Source organism: Nicotiana sylvestris, chromosome 6 (assembly GCF_000393655.2).
Source record: "Nicotiana sylvestris chromosome 6, ASM39365v2, whole genome shotgun sequence".
Lineage (NCBI taxonomy): Eukaryota > Viridiplantae > Streptophyta > Magnoliopsida > Solanales > Solanaceae > Nicotiana > Nicotiana sylvestris.
Window position 1 is genome coordinate 176,433,235 of NC_091062.1, and position 21,462 is coordinate 176,454,696.

The 21,462-nt window shown below is 37.5% G+C and overlaps 1 pseudogene; it reads right to left on the reverse strand.

The window, feature by feature from the left end:
• Positions 1 to 10,198: 10,198 nt before the first annotated feature.
• LOC104216023 (bifunctional 3-dehydroquinate dehydratase/shikimate dehydrogenase, chloroplastic-like) lies at positions 10,199 to 17,825 on the reverse strand (annotated as a pseudogene).
• Positions 17,826 to 21,462: the final 3,637 nt, after the last annotated feature.

Sequence of the window (21,462 nt, forward strand, 5' to 3'; positions counted from 1 at the left end):
CTCGGATTTCTGGTTTGCGGACTGTTAACAGAGTCATAAATTTCCTCGGTTCGGGATTCAATCGGTGACTTGGGACACCATTAATCTTCCAAGTGGCGACTCTGAATTAATTAATAATTAAATCCCTCTCTGATTGTCCTTTAAATGGAAAAACTCCTTACGCCCTTCCGGGGGTGTAGTGAAAAAGGAGGTGTGACAGTGGGTGAGGGTACTTTAAATGTCGTTAGTGCGTACGCACCGCAAACAGGCTTGGATGAGGATATTAAAAGGCGCTTTTGGGAGGGGTTGGATGAGATTGTTCGTAGTATACCGCCTTCTGAGAGGTTATTCATAGGAGGAGATTTCAATGGTCATATTGGGTCATCTGCAGGTGGGTACAATGAGGTGCATGGCGGCTTTGGTTTCGGGGAGCGGAACGGAGGGGGCATTTCGCTGTTGGACTTTGCCAAGGCTTTCGATCTAGTCATTGCGAACTCGAGTTTTACGAAGCGGGATGAACATTTGGTTACTTACCAAAGTTCGGTGGCGAAGACTCAGATTGACTATCTCCTCCTCAGGAGATGCGACAGAAGGTTGTGCGAGGACTGCAAGGTTATCCCAGGTGAGACCCTCTCAACGCAGCATAGGCTTTTGGTGATGGACATTTGTATTAGGATAAGGAGGAAGAAGAGGTCAGTACAAGGACGCCCCAGGATTAGGTGGGGCGCCTTAACTAAGGATAAAGCTAAGGAGTTGGAAGGAAGGTTATCGGCAATGGGAGCTTGGAGAAGTAGTGGGGACGCAAACACAATGTGGTCGACGACGGCGGACTGTATAAGAAAGGCGGCGAGAGAGGTGTTAGGGATATCTATGGGCCACAATGATGGCCACAAAGGGGATTGGTGGTGGAATGCAGTTGTCCAAGGTAAAGTGGAAGCAAAGAAGGCGGCTTACCTGCGGTTAGTAGGGAGCACTGACGAGGAGGAGAAGAGAGAGAACATTCAAAGGTATAAGGTAGCTAGGAAGGAGGCGAAGATGGCAGTGACGGAGGCTAAGACGACAGCTTTTGCTCGTCTGTATGAGGAACTAAGGAACAAAGGTGGGGAGAAGAAGTTATTCCGACTCGCTAAGGCGAGAGAGAGGACAACTCGGGATCTGGACCAAGTGAGGTGCATAAAAGATGATGACGGCAAAGTTTTGATGGGAGATGACCAGATTAAGAGAAGGTGACAGACCTACTTTCATAAACTTTTGAGTGAAGAAGGGGATCAAGATATTATACTTGGGGAATCGAGGAATGCCGACAGTCACCATGAATTAAGTAATTGTAGGGACATTGAGATCGATGAAGTCATGGAGGCAATGCGTAAGATGAGAAGGGGCAGAGCTACCGGGCCAGACGAAATTCCGGTTGAACTGTGGAGGTGTGTGGGTAGAGCAGGCTTGGAATGGCTTACTGCATTGTTTAGTGTTATATTCAAGACTAATAGGATGCCTGAAGAGTGGAGGTGGAGTACAATGGTCCCGTTGTATAAGAACAAAGGTGATGTCCAGAGCTGTAACAACTATAGGGGCATCAAATTACTAAGTCATACCATGAAAGTTTGGGAGAGAGTGGTAGAAATGAGAGTGCGAAGGACGGTGTCTATTTCAGACAACCAGTTCGGGTTCATGCCGGGGCGATCTACCATAGAAGCTATCCACCTTATTAGGAGGATGGTGGAACAGTACATGGATAGGAAGAAGGATCTCCACATGGTGTTTATTGATCTGGAGAAAGCGTACGATAGGGTTCCAAGGGAGGTCTTATGGAGCTGCTTAGAGGATAAAGGGGTCTCGGTTGACTATATTAGGGTGATTAAAGACATGTATGATGGAGCTAAGACTCGGGTTAGGACAGTAGGAGGCGACTCTGAACACTTTCCAGTTATTACGGGGTTGCACCAAGGGTCTGCGCTCAGCCCATTCCTATTTGCCCTGGTGATGGATGCACTGACTCATCATATTCAAGGGGAGGTGCCATGGTGCATGCTATTTGCTGATGACATTATTCTAATTGACGAGACACGAGGCGGCGTCAACGAGAGGCTAGAGATTTGGAGACATGCTCTTGAGTCTAAAGGTTTCAAGTTGAGCAGGACGAAGACGGAATACCTCGAGTGCAAATTTGGAGTTGAGCCGACGGAAGCGGGAGTTGAAGTGAGGCTTGACTCTCAAGTCATTCCCAAGAGGGGTAGTTTCAAGTACCTTGGATCGGTTATTCAGGGGATCGGGGAGATTGACGAGGATGTCACACACCGTATAGGGGTGGGGTGGATGAAGTGGAGGTTAGCGTCGGGAGTCTTGTGTGACAAGAAAGTGTCACCGTTACTAAAAGGTAAGTTTTATAGAGCAGTGGTTAGGCCTGCAATGTTATATGGAACTGAATGTTGGCCGGTAAAGAACTCACACATCCAGAAGATGAAAGTAGCAGAGATGAGGATATTGAGGTGGATGTGCGGGCATACAAGGATGGATAAGATTAGGAATGAAGATATTCGAGAGAAGGTGGGCATGGCCCCCATGGAGGACAAAATGCGGGAAGTAAGACTCAGATGGTTCGAGCACATTCAGAGGAGGAGCATTGATGCACCAGTGAGGAGATGTGAGCGACTGGCTGTAGTGGGCACGCGGAGAGGTAGAGGGCGACCTAAGAAGTATTGGGGAGAGGTGATCAGACAGGACATGGCGCGACTTAGGATTACTGAGGACATGGCCCTTGACAGGGAATTATGGAGGTCGAGCATTAAGGTTGTAGGTTAGGGGAAAGTTGTGAATATTTCTACAGCACAATAGAGTGAGACTAGCCAGTTAGGAGTTAGACTAAGAATGTCATTGGTCGTCTATTGATGCAGGGCTTTACCTGCTAGTTTTTACTATACCAACCATCTATTTCGTATTTCGTATTCTGTATTTCATATCTCTTATATTGCTGTTATTTTATTATGCATTTTTATGGTACTAATATATCGGCTCCTGTTGCTTTTTTTGAGCCGAGGGTCTCCTGAAAACAGCCTCTCTACCCTTCGGGGTAGGGGTAAAGTCTGTGTACATATTACCCTCCCCCAGACCCCACTTGTGGGATTATACTGGGTCGTTGTTGTTGTTGTTACATTTTTGAGATTGAGCAAAAGATGTCTCGGGAATCATATACCTTCCAGCTTAGGGATAAGGTCTGCGTACACACTATCCTCCCCAGATTAGGGGTGGACATCGGTCAGTTCAGTTCAGTTATGAATATTATCGGTTTAGTATATCAGTTTACAAATTTGATAAACCGATAACCGAACCGATAAAATATCGGTTATCGGTTAATCGGTTATTGATCATTATCGGTTCGGTTATCGGTTTACCCGATAAGATAACTCAATATAAAGTTAAGCAAAAAAGAGAAGAATTCACATATAGTATACTAAAGACTTACGCTAGAAGTAACTAGTAAGGTCTATGAAGAATGAAGATGAAGCAACTGAAGAGTACGGTTGAGAAAGAATAGGAGAGAATGAACTGAAGCCCTAGCATTTGTATATACTTAAGGGTAAAGTCATAATTTTATTAATTCTTATTGGGTTATCGGTTAACCCATTGACAAAATTGGCAAACCGAGACCCGAACCGATAACCCAATAGTGAAAAAATTCTAAACCATTATCGAACAGTTAACTCAATAACCCGATACCGATAACCCAATAAACAATTAACGGTTCGGGTTATCGGTTTTACCCGATACATGCCCAGCCCTACCCCAGACCCCACTAGCGAGATTTTACTGAATCGTTATTGTTGTTGTTGTAATCAACATGGAGATGGCTTCTCAAAATCCAAGACATGGTTCCATTTGCCACAACTTAAATCTAAGTTTTTCTTCTTTGACAAATATTGTTCTACTTTTGAACTGATGCTAGATTTTTTCTCTAAAGGTCAACGTTAAAAGTATAATTCACAATAAAATTACTTTTCTTTAACTATGAAGGAAACATCGTACTATACGTACATGTCAGGAATTGATCTTTCTTAGAATTTATTATGGTAAAATTCATATTGAGCTTGAAAACATAGGTGCCATATAAGTTTTAAATATTTCGCATAACAATCTCACTTGAGCAATTGTTGTTGTTGTTTCCTGTATAGTACTTCTTATCTGGTATAAATATGGAATGATGGAAGATCAAGTTTTAATTTTTCCACTCTTAGATATATATTATTCTCTTTATCAGCTACCTACAGCAGTAACATACGTAAATATAAATGATATAACTGAAACAAAAATTAATTTCCTCCCAGGATAGAACGAATTACACACTGGTGTAGCGGTACTTCAAACCCCAATATTTCAGCGAACGCAAAGTTCGGCAGCAAATCACACTTACAGTTGCTTTGTTTGTAGTTTTAAAACAATGCAGAACAAGGGAGGAGAACTCAGAAGTCGAATGGAAATTCTGAGAGGAAGGAATGCAATGTATAGCCGATGTTGAATTCTTACTGAAGAGGATATTAGATTGCAATTCGTTTTTCCAGTGTATACACAGTGTATACAGAGTGTAGTTTGAGTGTATACATAGTGTATATCAATTATATACAGAGTGTATATCAATAGTATACTGAGTGTTTCGAGTGTTTTTTTCCAGTGTGTTCTACTTTCTCTACAACTTCTGCTCTATTTATAGTAGTCATGTGAGAGAAATCCGCCCCCTCCATGGTGGAACAAGCATTAGGATATCATGGAGGAAGCACTTACATAGTGGAATGAACATTTGCTTGGTGGGAGGAACACTTGGCCATGGTGGGAGGTGCACTAGGCATCTTGTTGCTTTCTTGGTGCAACACAATACACGGATTGGAAAACATCCGTTACAAACACGGATTATATCACGTTAATATTCACTATTAACAAATAAATTTGGTCCAAATAATTAATCAATCGATCGATCATTTGATCAAATTCGAATCCAAATCCAAATCCCATTTCCCATTCACCCTCATTTTAAGACTATTTCATCAACAATCCAAAACTCAACAATCCCCCACATGAATGGGGAATGGCTATATCACGGAAGTATGCATGAAAAACTTGTGTGATTTGCAAGCAAGAATTAATTGCATCTGGATAAGTAGGTTTCCCTTTGAACTTTCCGTAGTGAACTTATGTCGGATATACTCGGTCAATCGGTAGATTTGATATCTTTGAACCGTCGAACTTTAGTGTATACCTAGACAACCATAAGTCACACAATCAATCCCTTAACCGTCTTTGGTTCTCATTGTTGTGTTCGTTTCAGCCATGAACACTGCCTGGTTTCATAAGTGCGTAGAGAATTGGCCTTGCAAAATTCTCCTTGAAGCGGCTAACACTTCACACTTACATAGGTGATTCCTAAACGTGTCATCCCGTAGATACACTATTTGATATACCCTGTATCAAATTTAGAAATCATTAAAAAGCCTTAATGCTTTATCCTTGGTACTGAACATTGTCTCATCACGAGAATGGACTAAAAAACAAATTTTGTTGACAATGTTGAACCGTCATTAATGACTTTGTTTGATCTCCTTGAACCTAGATCTTGGGATCTCCAGTCTTCTAGGTAGAGTTACCGCCACAATGACTTGTTCTCGGCCATAGTCTCATTCCCTCGATGATTTCTCAACTACCTCTCTAGTTAGGCCTTTTGTAAGTGGATCCGACATATTATCACTTGACTTTACATAGTCAATCGTGATAATTCCTCTAGAGAGAAGTTGCCTAACGGTTTTATGTCTTCATCGTATATGACGAGATTTACCGTTATACATAACGCTCCCAACCCTTCCAATTGTCTCTTGGCTATCACAGTGTATGCATATTGGTGCCAACGGTTTGGGCCAAAATGGAATGTCTTCTAAGAAATTCCGGAGCCATTCAACTTCTTCACCGGCTTTATCTAAGGCTATGAACTCAGCCTCCATTGTAGAGCGGGCAATACATGTTTGTTTGGACGACTTCCAAGATACTGCTCCTCCACCAATAGTGAATACATATCCACTTGTGGACTTCGAATCAGTTGAACCGGTAATCCAATTTGCATCACAATATCCTTCAATCACCGCAGGATATTTACTGTAGTGCAAATCAAAGTTTTAGATATGTTCTAAGTATCCCAAAACTCGTTTCATTGTCATCCAATGAGATTGACCTGGATTGCTCGTGTATCGACTTAGTTTACTTATAGTATAAGCTATATCTGGTCGTGTACAATTCATGATGTACATTAAGCATCCCAATACATGAGCATAATCTAATTGTGATATGCTTTGGCCTTTATTCTTTGCCAGTGCAAGATTTACGTCAATTGGAGTCTTTGCAACTTTAAAGCCCAAGTGCTTGAATTATTCAAGTACTGTCTTAATATAATGAGATTGTGACAATGCCAGACCTTGAGGAGTCTTTTGGATCTTAATCTCCAGAATTAAATCCGCAATTCTCAAGTCCTTCATATCAAACTTGCTAGTTATCATACGCTTAGTAGCATTTATGTTGGCAATGTTATTACTCATTATCAGCATATCATCCACATATAGGCAAACAATGACTATGTGATTTGGAATATTTTTAATGTACACACATTTATCACATTCATTTATCTTAAAACCATTTGACAACATTGTTTGGTCAAATTTCGCATGCCATTGTTTGGGTGCTTGTTTTAGTCCGTAACGGGACTTAACAAGTCTACATACCTTATTTTCTTTACCTGAAACCACAAACCCTTCAGGTTGTTCCATGTAAATTTCTTCCTCCAACTCTCCATTTAAGAAGGCCGTTTTAACATCTATTTGATGAATTTCAAGACCATACACTGCAGCTAATGCTACTAACATCCGTATGGACGTAATCCTTGTAACTGGGGAGTATGTATCAAAGTAGTCAAGACCTTCTCGTTGTCTATACCCTTTGACAACAAGTCTTGCCTTAAATTTATCAATAGTGCCATCATCTTTCATTTTTCTCTTAAAAATCCATTTAGAACCCAAAGGTTTATTTCCAGGAGGAAGATCAACCAATTCCCATGTATGGTTGTTCAATATGGATTCTATTTCACTATTGACTGCCTCTTTCCAGAACAATGATTCCGAAGAAGACATAGCTTCTTTAAATGTTCGAGGCTCATTTTCCAATAAGAAAGTCACAAAATCTGGTCCAAACGAAGTAGACGTTCTTTGACGTTTACTACGTCTTGGATCCCCCTGATTAAATGTACTTTCTTTTGTTTCTTCCCGAGGTCGTTTAGATCCTTCACCAATCGACTCGCATTCCTTTTTATACGGATATATATTTTCAAAGAACTCAACATTATCTGATTCTATAACCGTATTATTATGAATGTCGGGATTTTCTGATTTATGAACCAGAAATCGATATGCTTTACTATTAGTCGTATATCCTATGAAAATACAATCAACTGTTTTCGGTCCTATTTTTACCCTTTTGGGTTTAGGAGCTTGCACTTTTGCCAAACACTCCCACACTTTAAAATAATTCAAGTTGTGCTTCTTTCCTTTCTATTTTTCATATGGAATGGATTGTGTTTTGCTATGGGTACTCGATTTAGTATTCGGCTGGCCGTAAGAATGGCTTCCCCCCACAAGTTATGTGGCAAACCAGAACTTATCAACAATGCGTTCATCATCTCCTTTAATGAACGATTCTTTCTTTTCGCAATCCCATTGGATTGGGGCGTGTAAGGGGATGTTGTTTGATGAATAATTCCATATTCTAAACATATTTGTTCAAAAGGAGATTCATATTCACCACCCCTATCACTTCTTATCATTTTGATTTTCTTGTTAAGTTGCGTTTCAATTCATTTTTGTATTGCTTGAATGCGTCTATTGCTTCATCTTTACTATTAAGTAAGTAAACATAGCAATATCGAGTACCATCGTCAATAATAGTTATGAAATACTTCTTTTCACCGCGAGATGGTATTGACTTTATGTCACAAATATTGTGTGAATTAAGTCTAAAGGATTTGAGTTCCTTTCAACCGACTTATAAGGATGTTTAACATACTTAGATTCCACACATATTTGACATTTTGATTTTTCGCATTCAAACTTAGGCAATACTTCCAGGTTAATCATTTTTCGCAAGGTTTTATAATTGACATGACCCAAACGTACATGCCATAAATCATTTGACTCAAGTAAGTAAGAAGAAGCTGAAGTTTTATTATTAGTTTCAACAACTATTACATTCAGCTTGAAAAGGCCCTCAGTAAGGTAACCTTTTCCTACAAACATTTCATTCTTACTAATCACTACCTTGTCAGATACAAAAACGCACTTGAAACCGTGCTTTACAAGAAGTCCAGTAGAGACTAAGTTCTTCCTAATCTCGGGAACATGAAGGACGTTGTTCAAAGTCATGACCTTGCCAGAAGTCATCTTGAGAAATATCTTACCGTATCCTTCAATTTTTGCTGTAGCAGCATTTCCCATAGAGAGCGTCTCTTCGGGTCCAGCAGAAGCATATGTAGAAAATGCTTCCCTCACAGCACAAACATGGCGAGTGGCTCCAGAATCAATCCACCACTCCTTTGGGTTTCCTACCAGGTTGCATTCAGAAAGCATGGCGCACAAGTCATCAACATCATCATGCTTTTCTACCATGTTTGCTTGACCCCTTTGCTTGTCTTTCTTCCGAGCACGACACTCCGTAGATTTGTGTCCGGTTTTCCCACAGTTGTAGCAGTTTCCACTGAACCGCTTCTTGCTTGGGTTGTATTTCGGACCAGAAGCCTTCTTTCTCTTTTTGTTATCTTCAACAATATTTGCTCCCATTATTGTTGAATTTCCACGGCCTCTTCTCTCAGCAGCTTTATTGTCCTCTTCGATTCTCAATCGAACAATGAGATCTTCAAGGGACATCTCCTTTCGTTTGTGTTTCAAATAATTTTTAAAGTCCTTCCACAATGGAGGCAACTTCTCAATTATTGCTGCTACTTGGAATGCATCGTTGATGACAAGACCTTCAATGAAAATTCCGTTAGTAAAATTACTAAAAATTTTACTTTCAACATTAGCATTCATTTGAAATATACTTTTAGCAAGTAGATCATGAATAATCACTTGTAACTCCTGGACTTGGGTAATAACAGACTTGCTATCTACCATTTTGTAGTCCAAAAATTTTGCAGCGACGAATTTCTTCATCCCGGCATCTTCAGTTTTGTATTTCTTTTCAAGCGCATTCCACAATTCTTTTGACGTCTCCACGCCACTGTATACATTATACAGATTATCCTCCAGTCCGCTAAGAATATAATTCCTCCACAAGAAGTCAGAATGCTTCCACGCCTCAATCACGAGAAAGCTATCATTCTCTGGAGTTTCATCTGGAAGATCAGGAACATCTTCCTTGATGAACTTCTGTAGACATAATGTAGTAAAGTAGAAGAACATCTTTTGCTGCCAGCGCTTGAAATCCATCCCGGAAAATTTTCTGGATTTCTCTGTCGGTGCCAACGCCGGAGTTCGACTTGTCGATGCGTTGGCAGTCTTCATCGGAACAGCTTGATTTCCGTCATTCGCCATTTTACTGTAAAAATGACACAAACAAACGTTTAAAACTGGAGTGAAAAATCACGTAGATTTTAATCTCCAACAAAACGCCACGAAGGCTTTACTCTCCAAATGGGAGTACACAAAACCACAAAGGTTTTAAGTTTCTAGAATAATAAAAGTAACACAAATATAGAAGTTAAAATTATTAAATTCCTTAAGCTTGTTGTTGTTGTTTCCTGTATAGTACTTCTTATCTGGTATAAATATGGAATGATGGAAGATCAAGTTTTAACTTTTTCACTCTTAGATATATATTATCCTCTTTATCAGCTACCTACAGCAGTAACATACGTAAATATAAATGATATAACTGAAACAAAAATTAATTCGAGCCCACTAAATTCATAGTGTTTCCTTAAGGAATTTAATCTGCTCCTAGTACCCAAGGTTATGGATTATTTCCTCCTAGGATAGAACAAATTACACACTGGTGTAGTGGTACTTCAAACCCCAGTATTTCAGCGAACGCAAAGTTCGGCAGCAAATCACACTTACAGTTGCTTTGTTTGTAGTTTTAAAACAATGCAGAACAAGGGAGGAGAACTCAGAAGTCGAATGAAAATTCTGAGAGGAAGGAATGCAATGTATAGCCGATGTTGAATTCTTACTGAAGAGGATATCAGATTGCAATTCGTTTTTCCAGTGTATACACAGTGTAGTTTGAATGTATACAGAGTGTATATCAATTATATACAGAGTGTATATCAATTATATACAGTGTAAATATTCTCTAATTTGCATAAAATTGGATGTTTAGATCTCTCTGATAACAATTTGAGTGACAGAATACGTGATGAGAACTGGCGCTTCATTCATTGACCATCTACAATAAACAACAATTTATTAGGTGTTATTTCCAAACCTAAAGGTCAGCTCAGTACATTTGATGAAATCATATACGAGGACAATCCTTCTCTTCGCGGACCGCATATGTATATTAATTGCAACAATATTCGATTGAAATATCTCTTCTACTAAAATAGTGAAAATGAAGAAGGTGAGTTCGGGAGAAGACCGGTGAATCAAATGGTCAGCACCCTTCACCTACAACTCCAGGATCGTGGGTTCAAGTCACTAAAGAGCAATAACTCCAACAAAGAGGGATCAAAAGAGAATCAATGCGGAGGGGAATTAAAAAAAAAAGGGTGAATATGTAAACATGGAGATATTCTACGTAAGTCATTCCGTGACTTATCCTATTTTCTCCTTGGGATTATCATAACTCTTTGTATAAATTATTAGTATGAGTTAACAGCTTAAAAACTCCATAAACAATCACATTTTTGCACACAACCAAAACCAACTATTAATTCACGTCTCTCAAGGGAATGGGACATAAAATGAGTCTATTCCCTTTTTATCTTTCTTATCTTCTTTTTTTACTTTTACTTTTTTTTCCTTCCTAATTAATAATTGAACCAACTATTTTCAAATGAAATCTAGAAAGAATTAAATGACACATGTAGTGCCACTCGACACTTTTTTAAGTGTTTTACGAGAGTAAACACGCACATATTTAAAAAAAAAATATTGAACTAGGGGTTTAATCCTTGAAAGCTATAGCTCAAGGAGTAATATAAACAATAGTATATAGATAGTTTAAACATAAAATATGCAAGCATATAATAGTTTAGGAGGGTTTTAAATCATTAATAAATGGCTTTTCTTTGCAGAGAACCTTGTATTCTTATGCTACTATTTTGTGGTGGATAAATTTACCATATCTTGAAAGTAATAGTTTCATGAGTTAATTAATAAACTTGTCATTCTATGGTATAATACACATTATTGGGAAATAAAGATAATTTGGAGTGTCCGTCAAACTAATTTAAGGTATTTCTGTTGTCCCAAGACAGAAAAATTGAAAATAATTTTGATACTCATGAATATATTGCCTATCTGGCCAAAATCAATCATTAATTGGCTAAAGCTTTAATGGATCAAGGGAATGTACAAGCCTACTTGCTGTGGGGTACAAGTAAATAAACTTATCTAAGAAACAGAAGGATTTGTAGTTGCTCAAACTATTTTAATGAGTAATGAGTAGATTTCTGGTTTCGTATAAAAAATTAATACATCAAATAAAATTTTGCATGTACGTGATGTATACATTATTGTTTGACTACAGCAGAATACTAGGCAAGGTAAGATTGGCTTTTATTTTTTTCCCCTCGATTACAACTCATGCTATTATTTTGAAATTGTTTTAGTATTAGATATTTGAATTTTTTTTTTCTCATATTTTTTGAAAACAACATGACAAAGTTGTTGCTCTTTTCCATTTTTTGTGTTTTCTTTCATATTTCAAGAGGGGCAATAAGATTTCAAGATTACACCTATCACAGGGTTTACATGAAGTGATAAAAATACGACCAGCTATGATTTTATTTTTGGAATTATAGTACCCTCTGAGAAAACAGTGAAACACATGAAGCAATTCTTGAATGCTGGGTATGAGCTAATTGAGGGAAAAAGTTTCCAAGAAAAAGAAGAAGTAAAAGAATAAGAAAAAAAAAGGGATCTCCACCGACCCCCCAAACAAAATGAAATTAAAAAACTCTGTCCCGTTCTAATTTATAAAGCTTGTATTTTTAATACTGAACCCTCTTTGTTTACCCATTTACTGTGCATGATATTAACCATGCAGCTGTTCAACTAATAAGACATGGATTCAATAACAAGTTGTTTTATCTAAGACGAGTAATGCAAGGAGGCAAACCTTAGAGATTGGTGTATCATCAACCTTTGGTTGCATGCCAATGGAGGTGGTATTTGCAAGAATCATGTCATTTTCTGGATGGAAATGGCTAAGCTCGTCAAGAGACAAAGCCTGACCTCCAACTACATCAGCAAGTTCTCTCGCTCGTTCTTCAAGTTATCAGACAGCACATCAGTACAAAGTAACATATTCAACTTCAGCAATTGTCATTAGCTACACGGAATTTCACTACCATAGGTGCGGTTAGCAATCACCACCCGAGCCCCCTTTTCCTTTGCACCATAAGCAAGTGCCTTGCCAGCGCCACCAGCACCAATGACCACAAACAATTTACCAGCTAAGGGTGACCCAGACATAATAGGCTGTGAGCCTGTACAAGGAAATAACAAAAGCTCAAACATTAAGAAGCTCTAACTTCAGAAAAGGATGTTTGCAGCTGATAAAATGATTCTGACCTTGCAACGCTTCTTCAATGGCGGAGATTGCACCCACAGTCTGTATTGCAACCAAACAACTTCCCATCAGGTCGCCTTACGACACAATTGACAGCCCCTATCAACTGCAGGATAATTAAGAAGCCAAGTAATTGCATGTGATATAACAAATCATCAGAATATTTTGCAATATTGATCCCTGTAAAAATACAAAACAAACAAAAAAACAACAGCTGAAAAGCATTATAAGATCATGATATAACTAATACCTTAGCGGTAGGATCAACTTCATCACAGCAGTCAACAATGGCTTCCTTGTGAGGAATTGTACAGCTGCACATCATAAAATTGTATAACTACTTCAAAACAATAAACATGCATATGAATTATATTTATTAGGCATGGACGACACACACAAAAATTTGGAAGAACACAACAAGGATGACCAATGAAAAACAAAAATAAACAGAAAGCAAAACATAAAAGAAAAATCCAGTACGTACATTCAACCTCATGAGATATGGTATATACATGTAGATGTACATGATACTTTCTAAGCTGTGAGAATGGCATGACTACCCTGATGAAACTAAAAGACAACTGTATAAACTACCAGTTTCTGTTTTGAGAGCAAACCTGAAGCCACCAAAATCTAAAGATGAGTAAGTCTGAAAGAAATTTGCAACATTATCTACCAGCAAAGGCATATAAACACCATTAAACCCAACTGATCTGAAAGCTTCATTATATAATAAAGGTGATTTGCTATGGCTAACAGGCTTCCCGATAATGCCAAATATTCTGGTATCTGGTCCCAACTGTCTGAAATTGTATATATTCAAAAGATCTTTAATTGTTGGTTGCCCAGGAGCTGAAACTTTTCCCACTTCAAGAGTACCAAATGTGAGGTATCCACCAAATTTTGGGCAAACTATTCGAGACATCAAACCCTTCTCTCCCATGACCATGGCTATTATTGGTACCTATTTGAACAAAGTGCAAGAAATGCATTAATGTTTAATCATGAGAAGCATCTCAGAATGCAAGCAAGCTCACAGTCAAGCAGCAAACTCAAAAGAAAGAAAAAGAAAGCCAGAGGCTCAAGGAGATGGAGGACAAATATATTATGCATAACAAAACCTAAATAACAAATAAATACATTTCTGCATTTATGCATGTGAATAATATTATAGCGGGAGCAGGAAAAAACGAACTTCAACCATGATGACAACCAGCTTATGATTGGAGCCGATTATTTTTATATTCAATATAACATACAAGGTTGAGACTGTCAGTTTCACAATATTAAGTCCCTAGAGCGGTCCATCCTATAGGGTCTCACCAAATAAGAATCCATCAGTCTTAACTAGAATCCAGTGATGTTATAATCTATCACTCACAAATCAACTTTTTTCAGCCCAACAACATGTAATACAACCTCATCACTTGACATGCGAAAGGCCCCTTAATTGACAAGGGATATCAAATGTCATTCACTTGAGAAAATGTCTCAAAGGCATCAACACATACACCAATATTGTTCTACTATTTACCTTTGAGTTCTTCTTGCAATGGGAAAAATCATTGGATAATTAAAAAAACATTAACAAACCCCCATCTTTTTCAGGGAGAGGGAAAGAAAGACAGTTAATTTTGGAAGCTATTCTCAATGTCTTTGTCCCTCTCATTGCCCTTAACATATATCTAGGTTATAAATATATGCCCAGTCTGAAGTTTAACCAACAATACCTAACTTATTGGTGTGTATCGCCTAATACAAATCTACAAAAGGTAGCCTGCTTCTAGATTCAAGCTATTATTATCACGCACCAAAACCAACTCAGGAGAAACCATGATTTATCACCAAACAAATTTGAAAGCAAGTTATGGTTTGAAAAACTTGCTATACCACTTACGCCGCTTACTTGAGAATGTACAGTAATTTGGAATACACGTGCAACATCAGTGACATCCAGTGCAGTTGTTGCAAACTTCACAATGTCAGCTCCAGATGCCTGTATTCTTGCTACTAGATTGCCGAGCTCCTCAGATGATGGTGTATTATCATAGTTGTGAGAAGAAACAATAACTTTGCATTTTGCTGACTTATTTCCATGTAGAGCAGTATTGAACTCGTCAATAGCCTAAAGGAGTGGGAGAAAAAGAAACAAAAAGCATAAGGAAAGCAACAATTATAATTTATTGATCAAGTGCCTGTCAAAGCAAAAAGGAAGAAGAAATGAAGACTCAAAATATAAAGAATGTCGATTTAAAGCTAGCAAAGGTTTAGATATCATATATTTAACATTTATATGTAACCAACAGGAAGTGATCCTTAGTTTGCAAAATTGATCAATGTTCCTTCATGCAAGAAGCATGACAGGCCATCCATTTCAACAAAATCACGTTAAAAGTCTCAATACAAGACTGGCAAGTTAATACACCTATTCTTATGCTTTAACTGAATTCCGTTTGAGGACAATTAGCTGCAGCTACTCAGGGAAAGACCATCATTTTTTATAATTTATTTTATTTTCTGGGATAAGGTGGGAAGGGCCATTGTTGTTTAAAATCAATACCTTTAGCTCAACATCAATGTAATCAGCTCCCAACTCCATTGCTAATCGAAGTGCATCCAGTCGACTCGCTTCATCACCAGCATACTGACCACCTTCCCAAGTGGGCCTAGAAACATGGGCAACGTAGGAAAATTTTAGAATGCACTTCTCAATGTCTAGAAGTAAGAGAAAAACATTATTTGAAATAAAGTAAGAGGAGAACTATAAATCAGGAAGTAGAGCTATAATTATAAACGTAAATTGTAATTATATGTCCCTTCCCTGGACCCGACAATAGTGAGAGCTTAGTACGTCGGACTGCCCTTTGAACAAATATTTGTTATCACTTGTTCGCAACAGCTGCTACAAATTCTATTATAAGGTTGAACTCAGAGCTAGTCAAGCCCTGAATATCTTGCATGAAGACACAGAAGTGTCCTAGTTTTATAAGGTTGAAACTGTTTAATAGCCATTACACCAAAATCCAGCACATGCTTATCCTGCAGCTGCTTGTGTTATTGAAGTGTGGTTCAGAGATTTCCATGTGTAAACAAGAAGCACAGGTTTTTGACGAACAAGAATATCAATATAAATAAAGAAAATGGCTCATTTACGTTATACTAAGCCAGACAGAAAAATTAATATCTTTCTGAGTTCATGCAATTGGTGTCCTGAAAAAGCCAGTGAATAGAAAGTCAACTGCTCAAAACTTATATAGAAAAGATCCTAGTGCCATTAATGTCTTCCCGAGTGCAGGGACAAATTAGATAAAGCAGCAAGCAATCATACCTCTCTGCCTTTAGAACGGTCTAAGCTAGATTTTAATGCTCCTTATGTGTGTATCTACAGGATATGTCAGATATTACCTTGATAATATTTACCCCCTGCCTCACACCAAAATATAGCTGCAAATCGAAGAACATACTGTGCACTAATCAAAGGCGAAGCGATCAACCAGGGGAAAGTATTTCCATTCCTTTTCATCCTATTTTTAAGGCAGCGCTTGCAAGTAGGGACTCGTTCTGTGCTCTAATTTGTTGCAAGTCAAGCCGGTGACAAGTTTTTAACCGAGAGAAAAGAGGTCACATCTTCTTTTTTTTGGATAACCGAGAAATCCTCGAGGGCCCGTGGGGCGCGGTTCAAACTTCAAAGCTCAGTGGATACTAGCCCCCCTCCCCAACCCTTATCCACTTTAAATACCAGGTTTTTGTTTGCGACAGAGTTCAAACCCGTGACGTGCACCTAACCTGCACATCACGAATTGCGCTTTACCACTAGACCAAAACCCTAGGGGCAAAGATTGCATCTTAACAAAAAGGGATGTAACCTTCCATAGCAACAGATAAAAAATATACATTTTCAGTATGAATTTGAACAGAACAAGGCTTCAAAACAAACTGGAGGATGGAGTGTTATAAAACTTCAATGTAGAAATTGGCTAGAGATTCAGCGGAGATTCGACATATCAGTCAATTTCTCTTTTAAACTGATGCATTACACTTCTTTATGAATACAAAATTTTGAAGCTATAGCATTTCTTCCAGCTAAAAGCTGACTACACTTGGCTAATCTTATCAACCTAAGCACAGGTCATGCTTAAGGCCATTTCATTAAGGATCAGAGCATTAATCAGGTAAGTCTCTTGTTCAGTTCCAGAGTCCTCTTCTCTCAATACGGTAACCCCCACCCCCACCCCCCCAAAAAAAACTATCTCATCGGAATGAGGCGAGAATGGGTTTTCCTGCTTGTCCCCTTGGTGACTCAAACTCTCCACCTCATGGTTGGAGCCTTGGAGGTGGAAAGCCTTTTCCACTAGACTATCCCTCCCTTATCAAATCAAGAATTTGCTACTGTATGCTACATATCTCTCCCCCACTCATTTTTAATTTTCCTGTTTCAGCTTGCAGTAAGAAGTCCTGAATCCTTAAAATTAATACTGGTCAAGCTTATTCTCCTTATTATTTTTGGATTTAACAAGAAAAGAAGATAGAATCTTAATCATCACTATTCAGCTTCCAGCTATCACAAACACAAAAGAACCAAAACACACACACACACACACACACAAAGGAACAAACTTTAGCAACCCAATTCAGATATAACACATTCACTAGTGTAAAGAGACAAACTTTGGAGCTTAAATTTGGAATTAAAACCTGTAAGTGAAAAGGGTAGGCAAAGGGGACTGTTTGACAATAGTATCAATATCTGATTGAGGATTAAAGCTTTTCAAGCTATCCAACCGAGCCTCCACAAGATCAGCACCGCTAGTTTTAGCATTTTGCATTAGATTCAACATTTGATCCACTGTGTCAGCTATAATTGGTGCACAAATTAGAGTTTGGTTCCTACTCATTGCCTCTCCCCCCTCCATCTTCTTCACCCCTGATTCCACAACCTGAAAAAAAAACCTCAACCTCCACAATTCAAGAATCTCACCCCACAAAATATAAAAAGAAAAAAAAAGAACTTAAACATAAAAATAAAAAATTGTTCTTTTTGTTTTTTCGAAAGTTAAGGCAATGTGGGTTGGTACATGATGAATAGGCTATAATTACGTATTTTAGTCGATTATTACACTCTAATTTACTGCACTTTAGTTGAGTTTGCGCTTTAATCGCTAGTGTTTTGCACTAATTGTGTGTTTTATGCCTCGTAGATGTGATTCCGAGCTATATAGATGTTATGGAATGAATTTAAGTGGTTTGGAGCTTTGAAGTCTGAGTAAGAGCTCAAGGAATTAAGCCGGGATCGCGTTCGGGGATCAACGGATGATAAAACAACAAAACGAAAACTCGAAGAGGCATATTGCGCACTGTCTAGTAAAATAGACATAACTCTTTGCTCAAAACTCCATTTGAGCTCCATAATATATGGTTGGAAAGATAACTCAAAGGGTTACAACTTTTATGTTTTACGTTTTTCCAAATTCCAAACGGAACAGGGTGAAACACCGCGGTTACGGTAGGACTCGCGGCAGAACCGCGACAGAAGGCAGTCGCGGACAAATGAAGAATCTGAGAGGGTGTTTGGCCGCGGTTCCGGCGTAACCGCGGTGGAACCGCGGCAGGATGTGTAAATTTCAGGGACCAAAGTGCAAAATACGGGATTTTAAGCCCTAAACCCTATATTAAACCAAGGAAGCCGGCCAAGAAAAGGAATTGGACATATTTTTTATATAGATTTGACCTAAGGAGGCAGAGACACAATAGGAGCAAGGCTTGGGAATTCTTCTACAAGTTTTTTCTTTCCTCTTCCTATTTTTCATTGTTGGTTATGACTTTTAGTATTGTAGTTTTACATACTATTATGAATAGCTAATTTGTTATCTAGGGTTTTGATGGAACCTTTTGTAGGATAAATTCTTGTTATATTTTTATATAATTTAGCCGTAGTATAATCTCTATTTGTTCAACTACGTTCTTATTGTAGTTAATTGAAGAGCTCTCAATTAGTTGTGCCTATTTAGTATGCATAACTCGGGAGAGAGTGCATATTTAGGTAAGTATTGAACAACATCACTCCCAAAATATAAGAGGGATCTATAACTGCGGGTTTAAAGGCGGGATTCGCAATAACGAAGCCTTGGGTGGGATCTGAAGTGAGTTGTATTAAAAGCCAACTAGCGTAGCTCGGGAGAGTGCGTCTAGTAAATTGTTGTGATTACTCGGGAGAGAATTACAACACGCAAAGTGCTCATGATCGGTAGAGAATGCTTAGGCGAAATTATAGAAGACATAGCGGGAACGATTCCGACAATTGGGAAAATCATAACTCTAGACCTCCTTAATCTTGTTTCTAACCCTTAGTATATTTAGTTGTTAATTTAGTATTTTAATTTGTTAGTTAATTAGTTAAACACAAGAATCTAAATATCTATAAGTTAGGAATTGTTCAAGTTTGTCTTCTTGGTGATAGTGAACAGCTGTAGCTAAACCTTAGTTCTCTGTGGGATTCGACTCCGGACTTGTAAACTGAATTATATTTGCAACGACCGCATTGTCCTTTTTATAAGGCATAGTTGGGCGTGATCAGTACAAGTCTAACAAAGTTAGGTGACTGAAGGAAGCTAAACCAATTTTAAATTCTTTTAACATTTTTTTTTGAAAGACCAATATTAAAGGAAATTCAAAAATAAGGAAGTTGTTAAAGGAAAATAGAGGACTCACCAACTCCATTAGCAAGTACAGGATTGCGTATAGATGTTTGTAATACGCAAAGGAGACAATAACAATCGTAGGAAGATCTTTTCGTGCTTAAAATTTATTTACATATCAAAGATAGGATTGAGTCGTAGCTGATGAAGAGAGTGTCGTTTCAAAGATAGTGCAAACAGTCTATGTGTATCCATACCGAGACAAGATCATTGCTCTCAACTCTTTGATCAACGAAACCCGCGAACAAATTGAACAAAAAAACTTGTGCTGAAATTTTTCTCAAAAACCTCAACTCTAATTAGAAGAACAAGAAACACTTTTCTTGTAATTGTATTTTTTCTCTTGGCTTTGTATTGCAATCTCACCTTCACAAAATACTTTTTCTTCTCAAGGATTCAAATTTTCTCTTTTCCTATTTGGTTTAGGTAATGATTTAGTTAGGTTAAAAGATATTCCAAAAATAAACCTTATCGAATTTTGTATGGAAACTTTGTAGTCCCATTCTCGAAGGGCTACGTTATTGTCAAGATTCAAAGGACTTTCCATAAAGTCCAAACATAAAATTTTCCTTAATCCCATTCTAAATGGATTGAAGAACTCGGAACTTTTCCAATTCAATTCTAAATTGGATTCTATGTTATAAGGAATTAATATTTGTATACATTCCTTATATAAATTAAATATTAATTATGAATACCACATATATATCAAATATATATTTCAACCAAGAGATATAATTTAATTTTTTATTCCAAATAAAAAACTTCAATTTGTTCACAATATTAATTATATCATTTGTGCTAGCAAAGAATATAATAATATTTCATTTGAACTAATAATTTAAATTATTTGACTAATTAAATTCTATAATTTAATTACCAAACAATAAAATAATTAGTCCTTTAGCAAAGAGCAGAACACTCGTTAGTGTGCGACCCCACATGTTCAATACTAAACCGGTAGTAAATTGATCATATCAATATACTAATCAATGGTGCCATCTAGCAACATTCCTTAACGATCGGATATAATGAAGTATATAATTTACTCTCAAGAACTAGTAGAAGAATAATGTAATAATTCCTTCTGTCCTTATAACTATGAGTCACCCTAGGATATGGTTTAACTGTCAAATCCTAATAGGCGACCAACTATGTGTTCATGTCAAATATAATCGACTGTTGAATGACCTAAGAAACTCTTTTCTTCTTTCATTCAATTGCCCTTGCCAAGGTCTTAATTTGGTCATTTTATAATTCATGACAACATGGAGCTTAAACTCATTACCAAGAGCTGACAGATTAAATCTTGATCAATCACTAATTTTACAAGTATTTAATCGTGCCCAATATCCTTTCAACTATCGCCCAAGGGCCATAGGTGTCTGGTATCAAAACACAATAAATAACTTGTGAATTACTATGACGATCTCAAGTCAAAGGAAATTCTTACATCACATACTTCAAGAGAATATCTTATTGACAGTTTATGGTAATTTTAACCATTAAGAATTATCCAATGAGTCGGTTCAATGATCATATCTCTATATGCATCGTCTATTTATGTGATCTAGTTAATGAGATCAACTAAGCTTTATCCCATAAAGACAATCACATAAATATTAATCTAACCGGATTACTAATGTCCAAATTAATAATCCTACGATCAAGAATAAATTTAGATTAAATTATAAGAAACTTCACTCTCATTATCATGATCTCCATCACAATATCAAGTCTCAAAATTTAATCAAGGACCTTCTCAAGTTAATCAAATAATTAATAATAACTATAATAAAAGAATATTAGATGCCATATATTTTTATATCAAATAATATTCACAAAAATATGTTCAAATCATCAAATATGAGATTGGATCTAGGGCATATCTACTATATCCCTAGCAATCTCCCACTTGCACTAGAGTCAATCGCTCTTGTACTTCATTTCCAATTTTCACTTGTGCTTGGCAAAC